The 23588-nt window shown below is 47.4% G+C and overlaps 1 protein-coding gene across 8 annotated transcripts in view; it reads right to left on the reverse strand.

The window, feature by feature from the left end:
- The window catches only part of BICRAL (BICRA like chromatin remodeling complex associated protein), a 2181199-nt gene that overhangs the window by 643255 nt on the left and 1514356 nt on the right, over positions 1–23588 (reverse strand). The gene's annotated exons all lie outside the window — the stretch shown is intronic.

The following is a 23588-nucleotide window of genomic DNA, read 5'->3' on the forward strand; positions in this document are numbered from 1 at the left end:
ATTACACTACAGTCCTTATGCAGATACGAGGGACTCTTCAGCACAGCTACACCGCCGAACACCCAGTTGACGGTAAGCTGTACTTCAAACACACAGGAATGTGTTTACTCCAGGCACCAATTAGCCGTTATTAAATAACTTAAATTTAGACACTAAATTCCCGAGATCCTCAAAGTTATCCTCTCACCCACAGATAACTTCCACCAACAGAACCACTCTACACATCTCTCCTCCAGCATAATAACGTGTTCAAATCAAGCCCCCTATGGCCGAAACACTACAGTGTCGATGATTTGTGACACAACTGTTTAACCCCTATTGTATGTTTGTATACAGTGTTGTGTACACTGTTTGTTAGATATACCTGGACTGAATAGCAGCCTCGGGTAGCACTTTCTCAAGTTATGTTTCACCTAACCGTTGTATCCACTTGTGCATTTTGTTAGGAAACGTTACCTAAATACTCCAGAGGTTGGTACACAGTTGTACCCCCCATTTTTAACCAAACCTGTCCGTGTCACTTTCGTGCTTATCGAAAGTAATGTAAATATCTAAAAATTGTTATGAGATTCAAATAAATGCATCCAAAACTGTTTAACTGTATGATGATCTCACATCCTGATTCTTTTTGATATTCATATACGTTCCCTCCTGGGCATATCAGGACCCTGCCAGGCATCCTTTATATAGTATTCAGACCGAACTGTGTACATACTGAGTCTCTCAACCTGACAGACACCCTAAGTCTACCACATAAATCTCTTAAAAGAGTGGATACAGGATCCTGTGGAGTTATCCTCAGTGGTTATGGCTAGTTTGTTTGCTGAAGAGAAGAGCAACCTGAATTTAATGACCTTCCTGTACCACAACAGAAAACATCTACAAGATCGGTTGAATCAGTTCCCTGATGTGTTTAGTTGTCTATCCAGGAGAGTCAAGGGTATCTATCATCATAAACCAATGTCTCGGGAGGATAGATCAGGGGCAACGTGCTCGCCTTGGAAGCAAGACGATACAGAGCACCACAGGTTCGATCCCTGGTCTGTGCTTAGAAATCTCTGGGTATTAAGAGCGTTATAAATAACCTATCATATCAGCACACCCCTGTGGAAGGTCATACATTTAAGACCATACTGGATACCTGAGGCTCGAAGGGAAATAGTCAATCAGGAGGTGGAGAGGATGTTGGCAGATGGTATCATAGAACAATCATAGAGTACATGGTCCTCGCCAATAGTCCTGGTGGCAAAACCACATCAATCACAGTGGTTTTGTATCAAAAGTTAAACGCAGCTTCCCAGTTTGACAACTATCCGATGACAAGAATTGACAAACTCATTGATCAGCTGGCCACTGCTGTTTACATCTGCACGATTGATCTGACCAAGGGCTACTGGCAGGTCCCTCTGAACCCTGACGATAAAGAAAGGACAGCTTTCTTCACCCCTAGAGGACTGTTCTACTTAAAAGTCCTTCCCTTTGGCCTTCACAGTGCATCTGCAACCTTTCAAAGGTTAATGGACCAAGTGCTCTAGACATATACAGGTTTATGTGGGGCCTACCTAGAAGGCAATATCATCTATGGTCGAACTTGGGAGGAACATATGTCCCATCTTTCCCAAATCACCAGGGCCGTACGTCAAGCTGGACTAACTGGCAACCCAAAGAAATGCCACCTTGCCCAGTCGGCTATAAAATACCAGGGTTTCTTTGTGGGTAAGGGAATGGTCCAGTCTCAGCTAGAGAAAGTCAAAGTTGTGAAAGAAATTCCCATACCTAAAACCAGAAGGGACCTAAGAGCTTTCTTAGGATTAGTAGGCTATTATAGAAGGTTAATTCCCAATTTTCCGTCCAGTACTTCATGCCTAACTGACAAACTAAAGAATGCAGAGCCACAAAATATAAAATGAGAGAAGGAAGATCAGGCTTTCTTCGATTGTCTTAAATCAATTTTATGTAGTGAACCCGCTCTCAAAGTGCCAAATGTCAACAAAGAGTTTTTTCTCCAAACTGATGCCTCAAAGGTGGGTTTACGAGCAGTTCTGTCTCAAGTCTATGATGGAATAGAACATCCCATTCTGTATATCAGCCAGAAGTTATTCCCTAGAGAGAAAAAATATGCCACTGTAGAACTTGAGGCCTTGGCAATCAAATAGGCATAGGACATCTCATTGTTTTTGACCTCACCTGGAGAAAATTCACCCTACTTACTGACCATTCCCCTCTCCTGTGGCTCAGTTTAAGCAAAGACAGGATTATGTGATGGTTCTTCAATTTACAGCCTTTTTGTTTCAGTGGAGAACATCGCAAGAGTAAAGACAAGAGGAATGTAAGGGCCTCATTACGACCCTGGCGGTAAGCGAAAAACGATGGTGGTAAATGATTACAGCCATCGTTTTCCGCTAGGTCCGATTATGACCCTTGACCGTTAACTACGATGCCATTAGCGGCATCGTAGTCAACGCTGCCGCTATCTGCGCCAAGGACGCGCGCATGCGACCTCCCACACCGTACTTAGCGCCATGGCGGAAAGGTACGCGAATGCCGACCCAAGCGGACATGCACCTAACGCCATCACCCAGCCCATTAAGTACCTTACCGCCATGGCGCTAAGTACGCCATCGCGAACCAACCGTAAATGGCCATGTAAAGTGAATCCAGCTGCCACAGGTGCACAGAAACAGCACATGTGGAGGCAATACAGACTCAGGAAGTACAAAAAGAGCACACCCCACCCCTTCCCACACCCAGTCACACTCCACAATGATACCAATACGACTTGCAATGTTGGGGCTGGAGGACCTGATAGCAATGCAAGTGCTACTACAACAACAACAACAACAACAACAACAACAACAACAACAGGCAGCACAGAGGAAACGCAGGAGGAGAAGGAGGGCAAGGCAGGGCCAGTAAGCCACACCAGCACAGCCAGTGCCACCACGCAGGCAGCCCCCAATCCCACGCATCAGAGCCAGTCCATTCAACCTCACTGCTGAGCAGATCCACACTCTGTACCGTTTGGACGGGGACACCATCAACGCCATCGTAGACATGACACACAACGACATCGTCAGCATGATAGAAAGTCCAACCGCCATCCCACCCCTACTGAAGGTAGTGTCTGTACTCCACTTCCTGGCCACAGGCACCTACCAGCACACAGTGGGGCACTTGCATGGCATTTCACAACCATTATTCTCACGTACACTTATCCAAGTGCTCGATGCCCTCCTCAAGCACACAGACGACCACATATCATTACCACGGACTGCCCAGGAGATTGCAAACACCAAAGTGGGTTTCCATGCACTAGCCGGCATACCTGGTTGCATTGGTGCCATCGACTGCACCCATGTGGAATTGGTGGTTCCACGTGCCATGGAGGTACCGTAGCACAACCGGAAACAATTCCACTCAATCAACGTGCAAATGGTCTGTGACTCCAACAAGATCATCACACATGATTCAATGGTCCTGAGGAACTCCACAATACCACACTACATGGAGCGACATGCAGGCCCAAGATCCTGGCTACTCGGTGAGTCTAATGTCATGACCATGGAAATGTGAAGTGGGTAGGTGAACGACGTACCAATGCATACTCCACCTGGCTGAAAGGGGTGGGAATGATGCATACTCCACCTGGCTGAAAGGGGGGGGAATGATGCATACTCCACCTGGCTGAAAGGGGGGGGGAATGATGCATACTCCACCTGGCTGAAAGGGGGGGAATGATGCATACTCCACCTGGCTGAAAGGGGGGGGGGATGATGCATACTCCACCTGGCTGAAAGGGGGGGGAATGATGCATACTCCACCTGGCTGAAGGGGGGGGTGGAATGATGCATGCTCCACCTGGCTTAAAGGGGGGGGAATGATGCATACTCCACCTGGCTGAAAGGGGGGGGTGATGCATACTCCACCTGGCTGAAAGGGGGGGGGGATGATGCATGCTCCACCTGGCTGAAAGGGGGGGGAATGATGCATACTCCACCTGGCTGAAAGGGGGGGAGGTGATGCATACTCCACCTGGCTGAAAGGGGGGGGGATGATGCATACACCACCTGGCTGAAAGGGGGGGAATGATGTATCCTCTACCTGGCTGAAAAGGGGGGGGAATGATGCATACTCCACCTGGCTGAAAGGGGGGGGGGAATGATGCATACTCCACCTGGCTGAAAGGGGGGGGATGATGCACACTCCACCTGGATGTGAGTAGCAGAGAGAACGGAGACAGATGATACCCTAAAGCAACCCAAACTCCACCCAACACCAGTAAAGCCAATACCCAATGTATGCAGCCCTACCATGTGAATGAGGTTGTGTCCCAACCATGACACAACCATCTGCAAGTGCATTCTACCAATTCAGACCACATTGTCAACAATGAAATGCACCTACATGCACGTCACCAAACACCATCAACCGAAAGGTCTGTCCCCCATAACTGCCCACGAAGGAGGCACATGACGGACAGAAACATCAACACACCATTACACAGACATCAGGGCCCCCAAAATGTCCCTATCAACATCAGCATCGCTCACTGGGGTCATGATGAGGCCCACAGCAATGTTGCAATGATGTGCGCATTGACATCACAGGACACGTGCCAGGCCAACAAAACAAACGGCATGAACGGACACAGTGAATGGGCACTCACAATGCACTCCACCCCTCTGCATACATTGGGTGATGGCATGCAAAACAGGCCATGAGAGCCATGAGCATAAACTGGTTGCATTGTGTGAATCAATTAGTGCATTTAGAAGTGGTCCAAAGTAACAGTTGGATGCAAGCCATGGTGGCACATCATGTTCTTGATCAGACGTCATGACGGACACATACATTCTCGCCTACATACAGGTGATGCAGGCTATCCCCTGAAGAGGTGGCTCCTTACACCAGTCCGGAACCCGCAGAACCAGCACGAGGAGGACTTCAACCGTGCACATACACGTACCCGTGTGGTCATTGAGCAGACATTCGGCCTTTTGAAGGCACGGTTCCGATGCCTCAGCAGGTCTGGTGGGGCACTCCTGTACCGCCATGAGAAGGTGGCAAAGATGGTCATGGCATTTGTCATGCTACACAATATGTGCGTCAGACGAAATGTGCCCCTGCCCCCTGACGCAGAACTGCAACCACCTGACGATGAGGATGAGGAGGGTGCAGATGGGGCCGCACCTCATGGAGGAGGCGATGCACAGGAGGGGCGTGAAATGCGTCAAAATATCATCGACCAATGCTTCTAGCACACACGGCTGGTGTGTATCACATGGAGACGGCACTTGGGGCACTGTGTGTCTCTGGGACATGCACACTGTGGACTGTACACCAATAAAGCACACATATGCAATGAAAATGTCCACACTTTTCATTTCGGAAAAAGTGTATTTTAATCATAAATTGTCGTGACACACACCCTCTCCCCTCCCCCCTGCACACCCCAACACACCCCGTCCCCCCTCCCTCCTCCCTGCACACCCCAACAAACCCCCTCCCCCCTCTCTCCTTCCCCCTGCACACCCCAACACACCCCCTCCCCCCTGCACACCCCAACACACCCCCTGTGAGTGTCTACAGATGCCTGTAACAGTGGGCACAGGCTATTACAAGCCCCCTCTCCCGGCCCCCGGGGCACCCCTGCCTGTGGAGTGCAGGTTCCGTCCTGAACGTCGGACGGGGCTGCTCTGGGCAGAACTAGCAGCGGAGGATGTCCCTGCCTGCTCCCATGCATGCATGTCCTGTAGGGTGTGGGAGAGCTCAGAGAGCACACGGCGCACCCCGGCAAGTTCGCCACAAATGTCCCTTGACATGGACTGCATTGCATCCCTCAGGGTGTCAGTGCTCTGCGCAATTTCGGCCCTTAGGGTCTCCGTAGCCTGATCGATGGCTGCCCCAGCCCCCACACATTCCGCAGCATGCTCGGTGAGTAGCGTGGACAGCTGTTGCTGCCGTTGAATGATGTCCTCAAGGGACTGTTGCCCCTGCTGGGCCATGCCCATTGCTGGTGGTGTGATGGAGGGGCTGCTCCCCTCCTGTGGACTTAGAACTGGGCATGGGGTAGATGGCCACTCCTCTTCCTCTGTGTGCCCCTGTGTGGGATCCTCATGGGGGCTGGCATGGGACGAACAGGGGGAATGTGGAAGGTCAGTGGGGCGTCTGACGTCGTGCTCCTCAATGTCGGAGTCTGAGCATGCTGCAATGGCAGCTGATTCTCCAATGGTGCTGCTGGCCGCAGAACCGGTGCCTTCTGTGGCAGGCAATGTTGGAACAGGTGGTGCTGCTGCTGCTGGCCTGCTGCCTAATGGGGTGGTTGCCGGTGGGCCGTCCTGTTTGCTGGCAGTGGATTGTGCTTGCTGTGGGGTCTGGCTCACTGCAGCTGAGGTTGAGGGTGCGTGAATGGTTGTCTTGGCCTTCTTGGCTCTTTTTGTCGCAGGGGTGTCCTCGTCCTCGGGGTGTGATTCTGAGCCTGTGGTGGAGCAAAGGAGGGAGAGCGTTATTGATGGGTCTGCGGACATTGGAATGACAATGATTGACATGATTTTGGTCAGTAGATGAGGCACATTTGAGGCAGGGGCATGCAGGTTGTCTCCTTTTTGTGTGGAATGAGGATGGAGGTATGTGGGTGCCGGCAGTTAGGGTGTGCATGCTACATGTATACAGGGTGGAGCTCGCATGTGGCTGTGGGCAGTGTCCAGCTAATGTGTTGCATTTACACTCTAGGGCAACATTGTGCTACACATGAATGGGCTTCAGTGACTATGGCATGTCTTGATTTGAGGCACCTACCTTCATCGCCTGATGTCGGTACTCCTCTTTCCATCCCTCCGACGCCTTCAATGCCTTCCATGCCTATCGTGCTGGCACATATTTCCTCCCACGGTTGGAGTTTCAGTGGGGATTCAGAACCTCCACCGGTAGCCAGGGCAAGGTTGCGGTTGGCAGAGATGATGCTTCTTACACGTAGCCTAAGGTCATCCCACCGCTTCCTGCACTGCTGTGGGGTGCGGGGTACGGTCCCCACCGCGCTGACACGCTCTGCCACCAGGGCCCAAATGGCCTTCTTTTTGGCTATCGCCAGCCTGGTCATTTGCGGCGAAAAAACAACGGCTGCATTGTCTGGTAGAGTCTCCGCGAGAATGCTCAGTTCCTCCGGGGAGAATCTGTCCTGGCACTGGCGGTCGCATGCCTTCTTGACAACTTTGGGCATTTTTGGGTGGTTAGGTGGGTGGGTGATGGGTTGGGACAGGTGTCAGGGTTGGATCTGGTGTTGTTGGGAAGGATGGCAATGAATTGTGTTTTTAAAGATGGCCGCCGTGCTGTTTCCCGTTCCGCCGCGATGACGCTATTTCCGGTTCCGCTTTTTACAGTGACCGCTAATTGCGGCCACCGCTGATTACGGTGGCCGCTAATTATGGTGGCCGCTGAGATGGGTGGCGGTAGTGCACCTTGCGCGGCCTACAATGCCGATAGGGGCCCTTTCCGCCATGGCGTTATTTACATTACCGCCATGGCGTAATTCTCGTGCGCGATGAGTCGGAATGTGGCGCTCTTTCCGCCATCGGTCCACGGCGTAAACGTTCATTATGCCATGGCGGTAATGTCGGCTACTTACCGCCAGGGTCATAATGAGGCCCTTTGTGTCCCTTTAGGAGAGAAGACACCAGGCAGCATGAGGGGAAGGGTATGTGACGAATCCTAGAATGTCATCACAGCTTCTGAAGGGGTACAAGTACAGCTATGATTAGCCTCACAACCAGCATGGCCAAGATGGTGGCTTTTGCTGTATCTTACTCAGCGACAGAGTCATGGTAAGGCGGCAAAGGGAAGCAACCGCCTCGGCCCCGGTATCAGGTAATATTATTCCCACCAAAAATATTGCCGTACATATGGTCATCGGGAACGGCCATAGGCAATATTTTTGGTGGGGATAATTTATGGGGTAAATGGATGGGGTGGTTGCAGGGGTGTCCCCCGCTCCCTTTTGAAATATATGGGGGTTGCGGGGGAGTCTCCCGCAGGTTCCATGGGGTAATATCGCCGCAAAAATATGGTGACATTTTTGTATGGCGATATTTTTGCGGCGATATTATCACTTCCAGGAAATCGTACTGAACATCGGAGGTAAGCCTGAGGCCACCGGGCGGGCTGAGGGACTTACATCTTCTCCTCAGTTGAGAGAGAGGGGCAGCAGCACCGCTCCAGCAGGCAACAGTCACCCAAATGGTGGAGCAAGGTGGGCGAAGTGGCCAGAGTGAAGCGGGCCGATCCCGTCCCCTGTTCTGAAGTGCGAGCCCCAGCGACGGCATAGAACCCAGGAGGGTGTGCACTTTCCACCTCCCCCACGGCAAGCTGCAAGCTGTAGGAGTGCAGAGGAGCCACGCAGAGGGGAGAAGGGTGGAGAGGAGCCTCCCCAGGGATGGCTGACTGCGGTGAGCGCTGGCCAACTCTGTATCAAGTGGAGACGCAGTGAGCAGAAGCCCTGGAGGACCTATACAAGGGCATAGAATTTTGAATTGATGGGCCCAGATCTCCAGTGTCTTGGGCTACTGACCACCCACTGATCCGTCACCCAGACTCCCTAGGAACCAAAAAGGCATCCAGACAGGAGCAGGCAGATCAGGCTAGATTGGTCCATTGCCCCAAATGGAGGCGCAAAAGGGCGAAGCCCTGGGAGTCAAGTGCAAAGGCAGGGAAGATTGAGTTGTTGGGCCCAGATCCTCAGTGCCCTGAGCCACTAGCCAGCCACTGACCCGCAGTCCGGACCTCCAGATGTTTGTGCTGGGAGGCAGTCACACAGACAAAAGCAGACAGCTCAGACCAGATTGACTTCAGCAGGGAGCCTTGCAGGTGTTACTCTATACTAACTTATTAGAAGCCTGTAGTGCGGTCACTGAAGGCGGCACAGGAGTCCTTGCTGTCCTTGGGCGAGCCGGAGGAGAGCTTGGGAGCACGGAATAAGGGAGGCCTGATAGGAGCACAGTCATAAAGAGACGTGCAGTGTCCCGTCCTTCCAGATATAAGGAGAGCAACTTACCCTGAAGACTGAGAAGTGAAACTCGTCTACGTCTTCTGGGGAGAAGATGGCATCGGGAGGAGGGAAACACAGAGAGCACTAGCCTCAGGTAACATAAAATAAATGTTGACTGCCCAAGAGGGAGCTGCAAAGAAACCCCAACAAGTCAGGGCACAAGTCCATGTACCAGCCTCACCACCATCGAGGAGTGAGGATCCCCCTGGAACGCTGGCCATGAAGTAGGACATCAAGGCAATGCTGGTGGAGCTGAAACATGACCTCACCCAAGAAATACAGGGGCACATAGACAAGCTAGCGGGATCGGTCAAGGACCTACAATCTTGTACAACTGGGGCAGAGTTGCAAATAGTGGAACTGGAAACCATGGCGCAGACCAAGCTCACGAGCAAGCAGTGCTTTCGGAGAGGATGGAGGCTCTGGAACAGCAGCTTGAGGCAGTCGCAGTCAAGAAGAGGAGGCTGGGAATCGCTGAAGGCGTAACAACATCAGGGTACGATGCAACCCTAAGCAGGTAGAAGATCAAGACTTGCCCTCATACATGGAAGCCTTGCTTCACACTATACTGGATCTACCGGAGGGCAGAGTTGGTGTTGGACTGGACACACAGGGTATACACCGTGTTTCAGATCAAAAATGCTCTGTGTCCGGACGTGCTTACTTTGTTGGTTAGATGGAACGGGCAATGAGAGAAGCCCAGAAGTGGAAGGTGGTACATATCCGGGGATCAGACCTACAGCTGTTTCAGGACTTCTCACAAGCCACTCTTCTCAGACGCAAGAAACTGAGTGTGGTGACGGCATGGCTGAGCAATAGAGGTATCCCTTATAGATGGGGATTTCCATGCAAGCTGCTCTTTGAGGTAAAAGGGGAGAAGTACACTGTGACTAAGGAAGAGGATGCAGTGACCCTGATGGGGAGGGATGAAGGTCAGGAGGGAGAGTATCAAGAGAAGACCTATCCCAGTCCCAAGGGAGGACGTGTCCCTGATTGCATGGGCTCACCGGCAAGGGCAAAGCCAGAATGAACAAATATGAAACGCGCCCGGACAATGCAACTTGAAATGGGTGCTTGGCCACACTGAGAAAAAAGGCAGTGATATCAAATGGCCACTTTGGGGAGAGAGAGGGCAGTGGGACAAAATGAAGTCTAACGCTGTTTCGGTGCGGGGGTGAGCTTACATTTTAACTGTCTTGAGTTCGAATTTTCAGTAATGTTATCAAAATATTGGGTCAATCTACAGGGTGCAGGAGGTGGAGTTGTCAGGGGAAGGGGAGTGGGGCCCCAAAGCAGGCAGGAAATGCCTCCATGTGTCTCCATGTGGGAGCATACAATAATCTGGGATGGATATACCTTGTTAGGGTTTTTTGTTGTTGGTTGGTTTGCTGTTTGGGTTACAAATTTCAGTAGAATGAACTCCAGTGCTCAAGTGGGAACAGTACGGGAGAGGTGGGCCGACAGACCTGGCTTACCGCCCGAAAAGGAAATCTCAGTAGCGTATTTAATTTGGTCTACTTCGATAAAATGAAACCAACACTGTGGGTGGGTACATGGAATGTTTGGGGCCTCAATTCCCCCATGAAGTACAAGACAATCCTGGGACGGTTGGGGACACTGGGAGCGGATATGGCGATACTTCAAGAGACACATTTGTTACCCGAAGACGAGAAGAGACTTAAATGCAAAGGGTCCCCACACGGATACTTCAGTAGTGTGGGGGTCAAAAGGAAGGAAGAGGGAATCTTGTTCACCCTTTAACGTGGGTGCGGTCAAGGCGGACCCGACAGGGAGATACTAAGCCCTAGGGGGTTCGCTGGAGGGATTCCCAATGACGATTGTGGGACTGTATGGGACTCTAAGGGCCGAATGACAACCAGGTCCAATTCTATTGAGACCTGGTTCCTAAAATCCAGGGGTTCAAAGAGGGTACTCTGAACATAGGGGCAGGGGGTCTTCAACTGTGTGATAAACCCACAAATGGACAAGACTCAATTAGTCTGACTTGACATTTGTTTTTAGAAAAGACTATATTTGGAGGTAGGGTAGGCATGCATATTTTCTGTGACATTACACAACTTGCTTAAGGATTCTGCACCAGGCGCTTGAGATTACAGTCAAATAGTTGGCAAACAGGCCTGCCAAGGGCTGTCCACACAAGCTATGGGTATATGAAGCTACATGGCTAATGCATTACTAATTCATACTCACCTTTCCCCCATTTGTATGGGGTGTATGTTGTCCATGTGTAGGAGATGGGACTAGGGCATGTTGCACAGGAGCATCCGAATGTTTAACAAACCTAGGCAGAGCTAATAGTTTGCGATATTGCAATTATTTATCACAGCTTATGTTTATTGGAGTGAATTATGTTGGCATCATAAAGAAAACCCCAGCTCAAAGAACATTCAAGCTGAAGGGCCAGTCATCACCTGACTTATCTTACTTGAGCTGTTGAGCTGTTAGCTTTTGCTGAATGATTAAGTACTTTTAAATCTGAAACTGAGGCACAAAGACAGCAGTTTACACAGCCTACAACAGAGGCCCCGAAAGGCCTTTTGATCTCTGTGCCTTCCAACAGTGCATCATCAATAATGTTAAAACACACCTTCCAGGCCCAATTACTCAGGGCCGCAAATAATGAAGAACAGATCAGTGTAACCCCAAAACTACATTTTCAGAAAATGATATGCAGACATACATGATCTATGAGGCATGTATAGGAGGGCACTGCTTGATAAGTATAATTTGCAGAAAGATGAGAACATTGTATTGTACCAGGACCCACCACCAATTTACCAGCTGTGCCCTTACAAAGAGGACATCAACATTCATGCAAACCTGCTAATTATGAATTATGTAAAGATGAACCAATAGTGTAAAGGCCATATACCCATTTCTATCCGAGAAACATTTAAACAGGATTCATATCTTACCATTTACCACTGGGACAATTAAAGCAGCTGCCCCGCTCAGTCCTTGCTTGCAAGTTAATTGCTTAATAACAGAGATTAAGTTGCATGCATACCTCTAACTATCTAAACATAAAAGGTCCCAGGTGGGAAATAAAGAAAATACTGCACCACATCCATATGACGGCTTTTTGGGCTTCTTTTATAAAGGAATGGAACTTAAAGTAAGTGACAGGAATATCAGTGGAAATGTGGCTATATCCCTGACTTGGAGGAGGAGGGGGGAAGCAATTTAAACATTGATAAAACATGTTTCATAATTGCTCTACATTAAATGTAAGATTTTCTGAACTAAGCGATCATGCGTGTCTTATTGTGGAATTTACCGTGGCTTTTCAGCCCTATTCCAGGGGCACGCAGCGACCAATTTGGAATTTGATGGTGGAAGAAATAGGGTGATTTCATCAAATTTGGAGATCCGTATTATTTATTAATTTGGTCAAAATGTCCTTCTTCAAGCCTTCTGAACAGAAAGCTTGTATACAGTACGATGTGGAAAACTATGTCACAACTTTAAATAATTATGTGATTCTGTTCCTTTAAAAGGGGCTTGAGAGGATAACAATCACCATGTACATGCCTTTGATGACATTCTACATTAAAAGAAACTAATTTAAGAGGTGATATTAGAGGTGCGGCTGCAAACAATACTCTTAAGTATTGCAGGGAAGCATGAATACAAAAGGAGACTACTTCAAAAGTATACAAAATATCCAAAAATGCATAAACACTGTATTTTACTGAGGGAGAGGCAAATCATAATAAAAACTTTAATCAATCTCCAAAAATTACTTGTTTTTTTGTGATTAAAGTTGTTGGCAATGAAGGGAATCTTGCCAGATTGAATACCATAGCGGAAGAAACCTGGTTTAAGGCATATTCCATGACATTTAATGTGGTTGATGTACAGAACTCCCAGGTAAAGTGGGAGAGCCTTCCAATGTGGGTCAGAGAATTTACAGGCTTTGGTGTTGATACAATTATACATAAATATAAAATGTCTCGAGCAGCTGGCCACAGTGGACTGTCTAATAGAATGTTAAAAGAGAATACTTCATTGTGGTTGAATATAGTGTGCCGTCTTTATCGAAGTATAATAAGAGGGAACGGAATGCCCCAGTCATGGCACCTTTCATATATTATACCTATGTATAAGCAGGGTGATAAGCTGAATGCATCGAATTATTAGGCAATTGCTCTAATGGATGTTGCCAGTAAAATTCTAGCTTCATTGATTTTACAACATTTAAATGATTGGGCATCTAAATCGGCCAGACCCAAAAAACAACAAATGGGTTTCAGAGCAGGGATGGCCACTTCATTGAATGGTCTAGTATTAGCTTTACTGCACTCAAGAGCTTTGAAGAAAGACAAATATCCTATTTATTTAGCATATCTTGACTTGAGTACAGACTTTGATGGTTCCATGTGTTGATATCCCTGCAAAAATATCGCCATACAAAAATATCAACATCTTTTTGCGGCAGTATTAAGCCATGGAACCTGCGGGGGACACCCCTGAAAACCGCATCATTGTTTCAATAGAGCAGGGGACATCCCTGCAACCCCCGGGCCCAATAACCCAATAAATTATCCCCACTAATAATATTGCCTATGGCCATACCCCACGACCATATATATGGCGATTGCTAGGGAGAATTCTCATAAATTGTTGATTTCCCTTACCTACTGAGTCCCTCAGCAGCTTTGCTGGATTTCTAGGATCTATTTTTTTCACCTGGTAAGAGTGTGAGCCTTTTTTCCCACTCTTACATGTGTTATGCTATGTGTGTTTCTACTTTTTGTATGATCTTGGGCACTGGAGCCTCACCTACCCCAGGGCACCATATTTATCATGTGTATTACACAGCACTTTCAGTGCAGTGACACAGGGTTGTCTTTTAGACTTCCCACCGACTAATTTTCTGGGGCTGACTACAGTCGCCCAGAAAAGGTTAAAGTTGCCATTAACTTTATCTTAGTCACTTTAAACCACAAACTAGCACACCCCATCTTCCAAGGAGTATTGGAAAGGGTTAATTCTTATCCCTTTTTGTCTGTGCCTCTTGGGGCATTGTTTCGCTCCCTTTACATTAAGACGTAGCTGGTGGCAGTGGTATCTACCCTAACTTTTCTACCGCGATTATCTTACATAAACATGGTAATATTTTAGGCTATTATATTAGCCTCAAACAAAAACCTGCTTAACCAACACATTTTATTTTGGCTCCGGCCGGGTTCATTCGCCATTTTTATTTTGTTAAAATTTTGTTAAAGTCTTTCTCGTGATTTACTCTGCGTGCCAAACCAGGTTTGGTCCCTTTGTTCATCGCTTTTTCGCGGGCTTCCACACAGAAGCCCTCCTTTAGGCACCTCAGAGTCTGGGTAGGCAGGATGTGAGGGAGGGGTTTCAGGATCCCTGCCATGGGTTCCCTTGATAACCCAAGTCGCACTCCTATCTGATTGGCTAAGGGGGCTGGCCTTGCCAGGCCAGCCACCCTGCTGTGTGATTGACAGCCAGGCTGTATGAATGGGGAAAAACTGCACAAAAAGCAGGTCTCTGGGACTGGAAAAGCAGAGTCGCCACTGGAATGAAAGAACCAATGAGGAACTGGAAGAAGAGGAACCCTACAACGACTGAACCGCTCGGTGAACCCCTGCTGCAGGTCCGAATCTCCAGAATCCGACGACAGACAAGATCCTCCAGGAAACTTCTTCCCTTGAGCTGGTGGGACCAACCAGTTCACCCAAACTGCAAGCCAGGAGCCCTCCTCTGGTTGAATTCGCTGTACAGAGCTACAGTGGGCCGGAAAGCCAGGAAGGTCGGACCCTGCTTGGGTTTTAAGGAGCGCACCTTTTATTCGTTGCTTTGTTCTGCTGCTAGTTTCTTCTCTGGGTAGTGCAGGACCCTCCAGTCTTCCTACTTCTGATCAGTCCGACAGTCGCTTCAGGAACCGTGAGACTGCAGGAACTACCAGGAACTTCTGCCTCAGCTACAGCCCCCTCTCCGTTTTAAGGTAATGTGCAAATCCGGTTGTGCATTTCATTCAGCCGCAGTGAAAGTGTTTGAAATCTTTCTCCAATCCGAGGGCTTGTCCATCTCTTCTATTTGAACTAACTTTTCTACCAACCAACCTTGTCCGGAAACCGTGCCACAAACATTACCGCAAACTACCCTGAACTGTATTATCTTGAGCAAAAGACTTTTGAACCATTGACTTTGGCCCTAAGTCTTTTCTATCTGATTTTATCATTGTAGTCTCTCTTGCTCGGAGTACTTACCTGTTGGTGTGGATCCATTTCTGTTAACTTTTGTCTTTCCCTCCCTTTTAAATTGCTGGAGTGCCATTTTGTTCCCACTTCATTTTTTGAGCTTAACTTGTCTGGAATTTAAGGGAAGTGGTGTGGTGTATTAAGAGTGTGATTTTTTAGACTGCTCATAATAGTGTAATGTTATACAAAAGGAGAGTGAAATAAATGTATATTCTTTTACTTGAAAACCTTGAGTCATTGTTTGCCTGAATCATAATAATTGCTGTCCTTTGTGTAACTATTTGATACTGCTCACTTACTCTTGAGATAATTCTGGCTGCTCTGCTACTGCTACCACTTTAACTTTGTAGTACGGGCTTGTGCCAAAGGTGAAATTGTACTGTCACTTGTAGTCTTAATTGAGTATGGTGTACCCAAAGGGTACTGCATATAATTCTGCTTAACAGCGATATTATTCGTGGGGATAATATTACTTGACTTTGATAAGGTTGTAAGGGCTATTCTGTGTCAAAAACTACAAAACTAGGGCATTGCTCCTAAAAATGATTATGATGCTACATGATGATTAAAAAATAAGGATCAGACTGAACAGGTTGGGACATTTGTCTAGAGAAATAAATACAACAATTGTCCCTAGACAAGTCTGTGTATTGGCTCCCACCCTGTTTAATCTTGATTTTCCGATTTAGGTGACTTCATAGATAAGTACATTTCCATTCCTGTGAAAATGGGCAATTTGAGATTATCTTGGCTTTCATATGCTGATGATATCAATATGGACTCAACACAAATTGGATGACAAGGGCTATTGAAAAGCTGTTTCTGAGTATGCAAAAATGAATAATTTAAAGATAAACATGCAATGCACAAGTCCAAACTTATGGTTTTTACAAACAAAATAACATTTCCAAATTCTCTTGGCATATTGATGGGACCACCCTCGAGCAAGTGCTGTACCTGTTGTACTTAGGCTTTATGGTAAGAGGAAATAAGAATATTAAACCATTTTGGGAACAACGGCAGAATAAAATTAAACCTTTAAGTTAAGCTGTAGGACTTAGGGAGAATGGAAGGCCAATTTGGAAACCGGTGCAATCTCTGCCAAATTGTTTGCCTATTCCATAACTAAGAGGTCTTTTGGGCTTAACCTCTGGGAAAGCCCTTTTATGGTGGGGAAGACTGCAGCTGTTAAGTAACAGTTTGCACACCTACACCCTCCTATCCTGTAACTCTCCGGCCAGCATCCTTTGGCTCTCTTCCTACCCCCACCTGTGAGGTTAAGAACCTCAGGGTCATCTTTGACTCCACGCTTTCCTTCTCTGCTCACATCTCTGATGTCTCTAAAAAGTCAAACTTCCTACTGCACCTACTCAGAGGTATTCTGCCTTTCCTCTCCTTCCCCCGGAAGCGCACTATCTCTCGAGCCCTGGTTCTCTCTAGGTTGGATTATTGCAACAGCCTCTTTCTAGATTGACCTGCTTCTACTCTCTGCCCATTGCAACTTATCCAGAACAAGACTGCAAGACTTGTCCTTGGCCTAAAGCCCTGGGATTGTATCTCTCCAGCCCTGAAACCTCTTCACTGGCTCCCAGTGGCTGCAAGGATTACATTCAAGACCCTTTGCATTGTCCACAAGGCTTTCTGGGTCCAAAATACCTTCAGCTTTCGCTCCCAAGCTCTTCGCTCCTCCACCTCTAACTCCCTCAGGGTCAGTCGTTTTTCAAAGAAACGAGCTGGGGGTAGATCTCTGCCTGCAGCTGGGGCCTCCCTCTGGAACAACCTCGCTGCCACTCTGAAACTCGAGAAGAACCATCTCTGGTTCCGGAAGCACCTCAAGACCTTCCTATTTGCTTCTGCCTTCATTCCTCCTATCCCCTGCTGATGTGTTCGTGCTCGGCATCGTGCACCTGGTTACCCTCTGAATTCCGGGCCCAGGTACCTGCTCACCCTGCTAAACACTCACACTGCCTCCTGGCAATTTCTTGCACTGGGGTCTGTATTTGTAACCCTACAGCCCCCCCCCTTTTTTCTGCACTTATCAGACACCCCGTCTGTTGCCTTAAACCTAGCATTTGCCACTTGCTGGCTGCACTACCACTGTTTGTTGCTTTATTATTTATTTGTATTTGTTATTTATTTGTATTCCTTTGCTCAGCACTTTCCACTCTCCCTCCTCCCATGCCCTTTCCTTCTCTCATGCACTTGCGCTTACTCAATGTCACTGGGACCAGTAAGATTGTTGTTTTGTTCTCCCTTCTTCCCCTCCTTTGCCTCGTCGATCTCTGAAACACTTGTGTACGAGCGCAATACAAATAAAATATCAATCAATCAAGAACAATTTGTTGTTTTAAGTTCTAAAGGAAGAGTATAATAACTTTCAGGTTTGGGCGGACATGGGCTTTAAAGGCCTGCCAGCCCAAGCTTTGGTAGGCTCGAGCGTATTGAGGGCTTCAGTTCGGGCTGTGAGCCGTTAAAACCCATGTCGGCCCCCCACCGGGTGGATGCAAGCTATTTGCACCTTGGGATTTACCAGCGTGCGGATAGTTTTCTTGTTTTCTTTTTTTTCTTTACTTTCGACGGTAGATCAGCTCATCGCAGAGAACTTTTTTTTTTAAAAAGCATCCTCCGAAATTGCCACCGTCATCCGAAAAACAACAATAACAATTCAATAACAGCCAGACGGGAGGACCTCCAGGCCAGACTGGCGCGCAATGCTCCGGTCCCGCAGGTAAGTGGGGGGGATTTGGGTGATTTAGAGGGTGGGGAGGCAACAGGGAGAGGATCCCTGTTGCCTCCCCAACTTCAGAAAAAAAAAGGAAAAAAAGCACCACCTGGCGAAGGCCTCAGGTGGCTGGAACAGCGGGTGGGGATTGTGTATTGTCGCCTGCTGTTCTAGCCACCTGATTGGTTGGCTCACCCTACCCAGGTGTGAATTCACATTATACTCCACCTTTAGAACTTGAAACGACGATTCTGGTTAAACCGGGGGTACGAATAGCATTCATGCTCCGGTGGGGGGTAGGGAGGCATGGGCTTTAATGCCACGAAGCCCGAGCTGAGGACACTGCTTCAGCCCACCAAAGCTCGGCTGGCGGGGCATTAAAGCCAATTTCCACCCCTTCCCGCCCCCAGCAGGGCGTGAAAGCTATATTCAGTATGTGAATTAACCTGCTTTTTTGTCGAAGGGACAGCTTACCTAAATAAAATTGGATCCAATGGGCCTCATTACAAGTTTGCCGGTCCGGTAACAACGGTCCCAGTAAGTTACCGGCACCATTGTTACCGGACCGGCAAACTACAAGTTCTGCTCGCGGCTGCCTTTTCGGCCGCCAGGCTTGACCTGGCTTGCGGACCGGCACCCGCGAGCAGACCTTGACGGATACACTGGCACTATTCCGGAATGGAGTTGGTGCATTCGGTCTCCCCATTGCCATTGAGTCCAATGGGACTCAAATGGGAATAATGGGGAGTAATAATTCCTGGCACCCGGCAATGGGGATTTACCTGGTCTGCCGGGGCTGTAATGCCCCGGTACGTCTCCATTGCCGGGGGCCGGTAATTTCATGACTCCGGCGGCAGTCGTGTTTGGTATTTACCGGCACAGCTACCGCCAGGGTCATAATGACCCCCAATGAAAGGGAATCGGTGGAGGCACCAAATATGACAGGAAAAAGTATTTAATTTCGATTATTTGCTCAACAATAGGGAGCAGATTGATAATGCATATGTTTACTATATGTTCCCAATAATATTCAATGCATGACAGAATATAGATAATGCATATATAGTAGATGGACATTGAGGAATATCACTGAGTGGTATTATGATTAATTCCAGGAGGGTCATTGATATTCAATAAACCCCCATTTCTATCAAACATGTTAATTGGATACGGCAATCGATATCAAGTGACAAATTAAGGACCTGATTGGCACTACTTTTTAACAGTATGATTTTGAATGGTTTTGTATCCAACACTACTGGATTAATCTTTTGGCAATGGAACAAATGCCCATTACCATGACGTTCTGTTTACATATGACATCACACTGGAGTGCATGATAATGTCATCTCAACTATATATATGGTGGTCCAAAATGGGGGCGTGAGATGCATGCAGGTTGCCGTTTTTTGCTGTACACAGCAAAATGAGCAAGGATATCTTCTTATAAGGAAGTTAACCTTCTGATTATTATAATTGTTCTTTTATAATGCGCTTAATACCGGAGACCAGCTTCTAAGCGTGAGACCGGGATTTGAACCTCTGTTGCTATGCGTTGCCTTGCTTCCAAGACAAATGCGTTGTATATAAATAATACCGACAAGCCTTCTTTTTATCTGCAATATTAGATCTGCCACTAATTTCGGCCATCTACAAGTCATTTATTTTTAGGACACACAGCCGAAATATTGATGCAACTCTATCATGATCAGAAGTGATTAGAAACGTATGTCACAGGATAATCAACACTGATAATGACGTGAGTTCTAACTCTATTTTTCGCATATCATTGCTCTAAATTTAACAGTATTGTTTCGCTTGCTGAAGGTACACTTTTTTTTAATTGTTTTCATTTTTTTAAACAATTTTTATTATTATTTTGACAACAATAAAAACCAAACTTGCAGTACATTTAACATCATTCCGGAGTTGCTACACTTCAAAAATATATACAGCTCCCTCAGCCCCATCCCTCCCTCCCGAGCCTATTCTTCCACACCTTGTTTCTGCACCTACATTCACTACTGAGTCCCGATCACTCAACTCATCGTGCGTGGGCCCAAATAGCGTAGCCGCTAAATGCTTCCAAGCTGTCAAGGTCTCTGCTTCCTCCTCCCCCCCCCAGAATTGCTTGCTTCTTGCCATACTGCCGTTTCAGCTTCTGACCATTTCTGTAAATCTTTCCACCACACTTCTACTATCGGGCCATGGCATGCCTTCCAGCCCATAGCAACTCTGCGCTTCGCAAGTATGTATGCTAGATCTTTAAGTTTGCTGACATGCTTAAGTTTACTTGGTCTGGGAAACCCTCCTATCATGCACGTCCATGCCAATTCTACCATTAACTTAATCCCCTTTGTCTTCAATCTATACGCTACTTCCCCCCAGAATCTTTCGATCACTGGGCACGCCCAAAACATGAGCACCATCCCAGCACCATCCTCATTAAATTTAGGGCATGTTTGCCGTCCTGCATTTGCAAATTTGGCTATTCTTTTGGGCGTCATATACGCTCTGTGGGTGATATACAGCTGTATCTGCTGCAACCTTGAATTTCTCGACACCTTCTTATGATATCTTTGGGCTCTCTCCCACATCCCATCGGTCATAGGGGTGCCCACCTCTTCTTCCCATTCTTATCTTAACTGTACTAGTTCTTTCCCCACTTTGAACATCACCATCTCATATATCCTGGATATCTCATGGTCTCCTTCTGCTATATCATATATCACATCTAGGGTGGCGTCCGGTTCACCTTCCAATATTACCTCTGACCATGTTTCTTTGATCCGCCGCACCACCATGTGGTATGTGATATATTGTCCCCTATGTAGCCCGGTTTCCTCCACCAGCGTCTCAAATTCTATAATCCTTCCCTCTTGCCATACATCACCCATCGTTGCTATCCCAACCGGTTCCCAATGCTTCCTGATCATCTTCATTAGTTGGCCGTCTTTTTCAACAAGCGCCACAAGCGGCACCTGTGGGGAGCATGGGGATGGGTTCTCCATTACCCGACAAACCCTGTGCTATATTTCCCATCCCAATAACATTATTTTCGGACGCTCTTTCATATATGTTCTGGGCAGCCACATCATTTCTTGTAAGAAGAACGGTGCACATTCAGATCTAAACAGCCTAGAGTCTGAGGTCGAGTCTTCCGATAACCATTTTGCTACATATTGTAATTGACTCGCCAAGTAATAGACTTCGTAGTTTGGCAATTTTATCCCCCCTTTCTCATGTGTGTTTTGTAGCTTCCAGAGGGCTATTCTATTTCTCGTTCCACTCCATAGGAAATCTCTACATATACTATGTAATCGGGCAAAGAATCGTTTTGGGATCAAATGTGGTATATTACTAAAGTAGTGCAATAGTCTCGGAAGGACCACCATTTTCTGCATTGCCCCCCTTCCCATCATCGCCAAGGGGAGCTTCGCCCAGAACTTCATGCCTCTTTCGATGCTCTTAACCGCCCTCTCAGTATTATGCTCTGCCTCCACCGGGTGGTAGATATCTATCCCAAGGTACCTAAACGTGTCAACCTCCCATGGTATTTGTAATACAGGCAATTGCTCTAGCGGGATCCCCTTATATCTGCCTAGCGGGAATATGCATGATTTTTTGGGATTTACTGCTATACCAGACAGTAACACAAATTGTTCCATCACCTCTAGCACGTATTGGAGGTTTTCCTCAGGGTATCGTAAATACAACAGTATATCATCTGCATACAGGGAGATTAAATGTGGCTCTGCTTTTATGGTGATACCTATCACATTGTACAGTTGCCTTAGGTATATCGCTAGGGGCTCTAGGGCTAAAATATATAGCATTGGGGACCATGGGCAGCCCTGTCTAGTGCCCCTGCTAAGTTGCTACCTCTCTGATATTATCGCCCCCGTTTTCACCCTGGCTAGAGGCGCGCTATATAACAATTGAACCAATCTAAGGTACCCCGGCCCTATCCCGTAATTGGTCAGGGCAGCTATCAGCCAAGGCCATTTTACTGAATCAAAGGCTTTTATTGCGTCCAGTGATACAATTGCCATCCCTCCCTCTTCCTCATTCACATACTCAATGACTCGATGGAGCCGCCTATGGTTATTGGTGATTTTCCTGCTTGGGACAAACCCGGTCTGGATATATGAGTTTAGTGATGACTTTTCTCATCCTGTTTGCTAAAACTGCTGTGAGTATTTTGCTATCCTGATTTCGCACTGACAATGGCCTGTATGATCCACATTCCCTGGCAGGCTTATTGGGTTTCGGGAGTGGTATAATTATCACCTCCCGTAGGGTCTCCGGGAGACTTCCCTTGTCATACGCCTCATTTAGCATTGCCAGGAGCGGGGGGAGCACCTCATTTTTGTATCTTTTATAAAATTCACTCGGGAGTCCATCAGCTCCCGGGGTCTTGCTTGTGGGTAATTGCACCACTACCTATCTAATTCTTCTAGAGTGATCGGGGCATCTAGTTCTTCGCGTTCTTCTGCACTAATTTGTGGCAAGCCTATATCTTCTAACGTTTCGTTTATTTTCTTATGATCGCTTCCTTCTTTATCTCCATATAGGGTTCAATAATATTCTTCAAACTTTTTCATTAACGCCTTCTTGGGTGTCCAGCGCGCTCCCATCATCTCTCGTAATTGTCCTGATTGTGGGTCTGGGGGTTTCATTTTTATAAAGCCATGCCAGCATGGAGTCTCTCTACATACTTCTTATAGTTCAGATTACACAATCTCTCCCAATATTCCATGCATTTTTGCTGCAATCTAAATATCTCTTCGTTCTCTTCCGCAGTGACACCACCCCTTCCCAACGCTTTCTCCAGTTCGTTCTCAGCTTCTTGTCATTCAATCGCTATCCCTCCTTGCAATCGTTTAGATTTCGCTATGGCTATCCCCCTTACTACCACTTTAAAGGCTTCCCATCACATACCAGCTGACTCAAAACTGCCAGTATTAATCTCAAAATAGCTTACTACTTCATCTCTCAGACTTTCTCTAAACATAGCGTCCTTCAGCGCCTCGGCTCGGAGGCGCCAAGTGGGTATCCTTGCACTCGGGGGTTGGTATTGCCATCCCAGTATTAACGGCGAGTGGTCCGACAGGACCGTCGCTTTATATTCGGTTTGTGTTATCTCCGGCATAAGCTCTTGTGTGACAAAAATATAATCGAGCCTAGTATACAAATTTTGTCAGGCTGAGAAGTGGGAATATTGTCTCTCTGGCATATGTTGCACTCTCCATGCATCTTCGAACCCAAGGTCCGACAGCAGTGACTGCAACGCTCTGGCCGCTGGAGTGGGTCTATCTATTTGGTTGTTTGACCTATCGATTCTTGGGTTTAGCGCACAATTAAAGTCCCCTCCCCAGATCACCACCCCTCCCAAGCACCTGGCCATTTTACTATATAGTGACCTAAAATATGCCGCTGTATCCTGGTTCAAGGCATATGTATTGACAACAGTTATTTCTCTGTTTTCTACCAGACCTCTTATCACTACCATCCTCCCGTCCGCTTCTACCCTGGATTGTAACAGCTGGAAAGGGACATTCGGTGCCACCCATCTAATCAC

The sequence above is a fragment of the Ambystoma mexicanum genome, chromosome 4q, assembly GCF_040938575.1.
Source record: "Ambystoma mexicanum isolate Mex_15411 chromosome 4q, UKY_AmexF1_1, whole genome shotgun sequence".
Lineage (NCBI taxonomy): Eukaryota > Metazoa > Chordata > Amphibia > Caudata > Ambystomatidae > Ambystoma > Ambystoma mexicanum.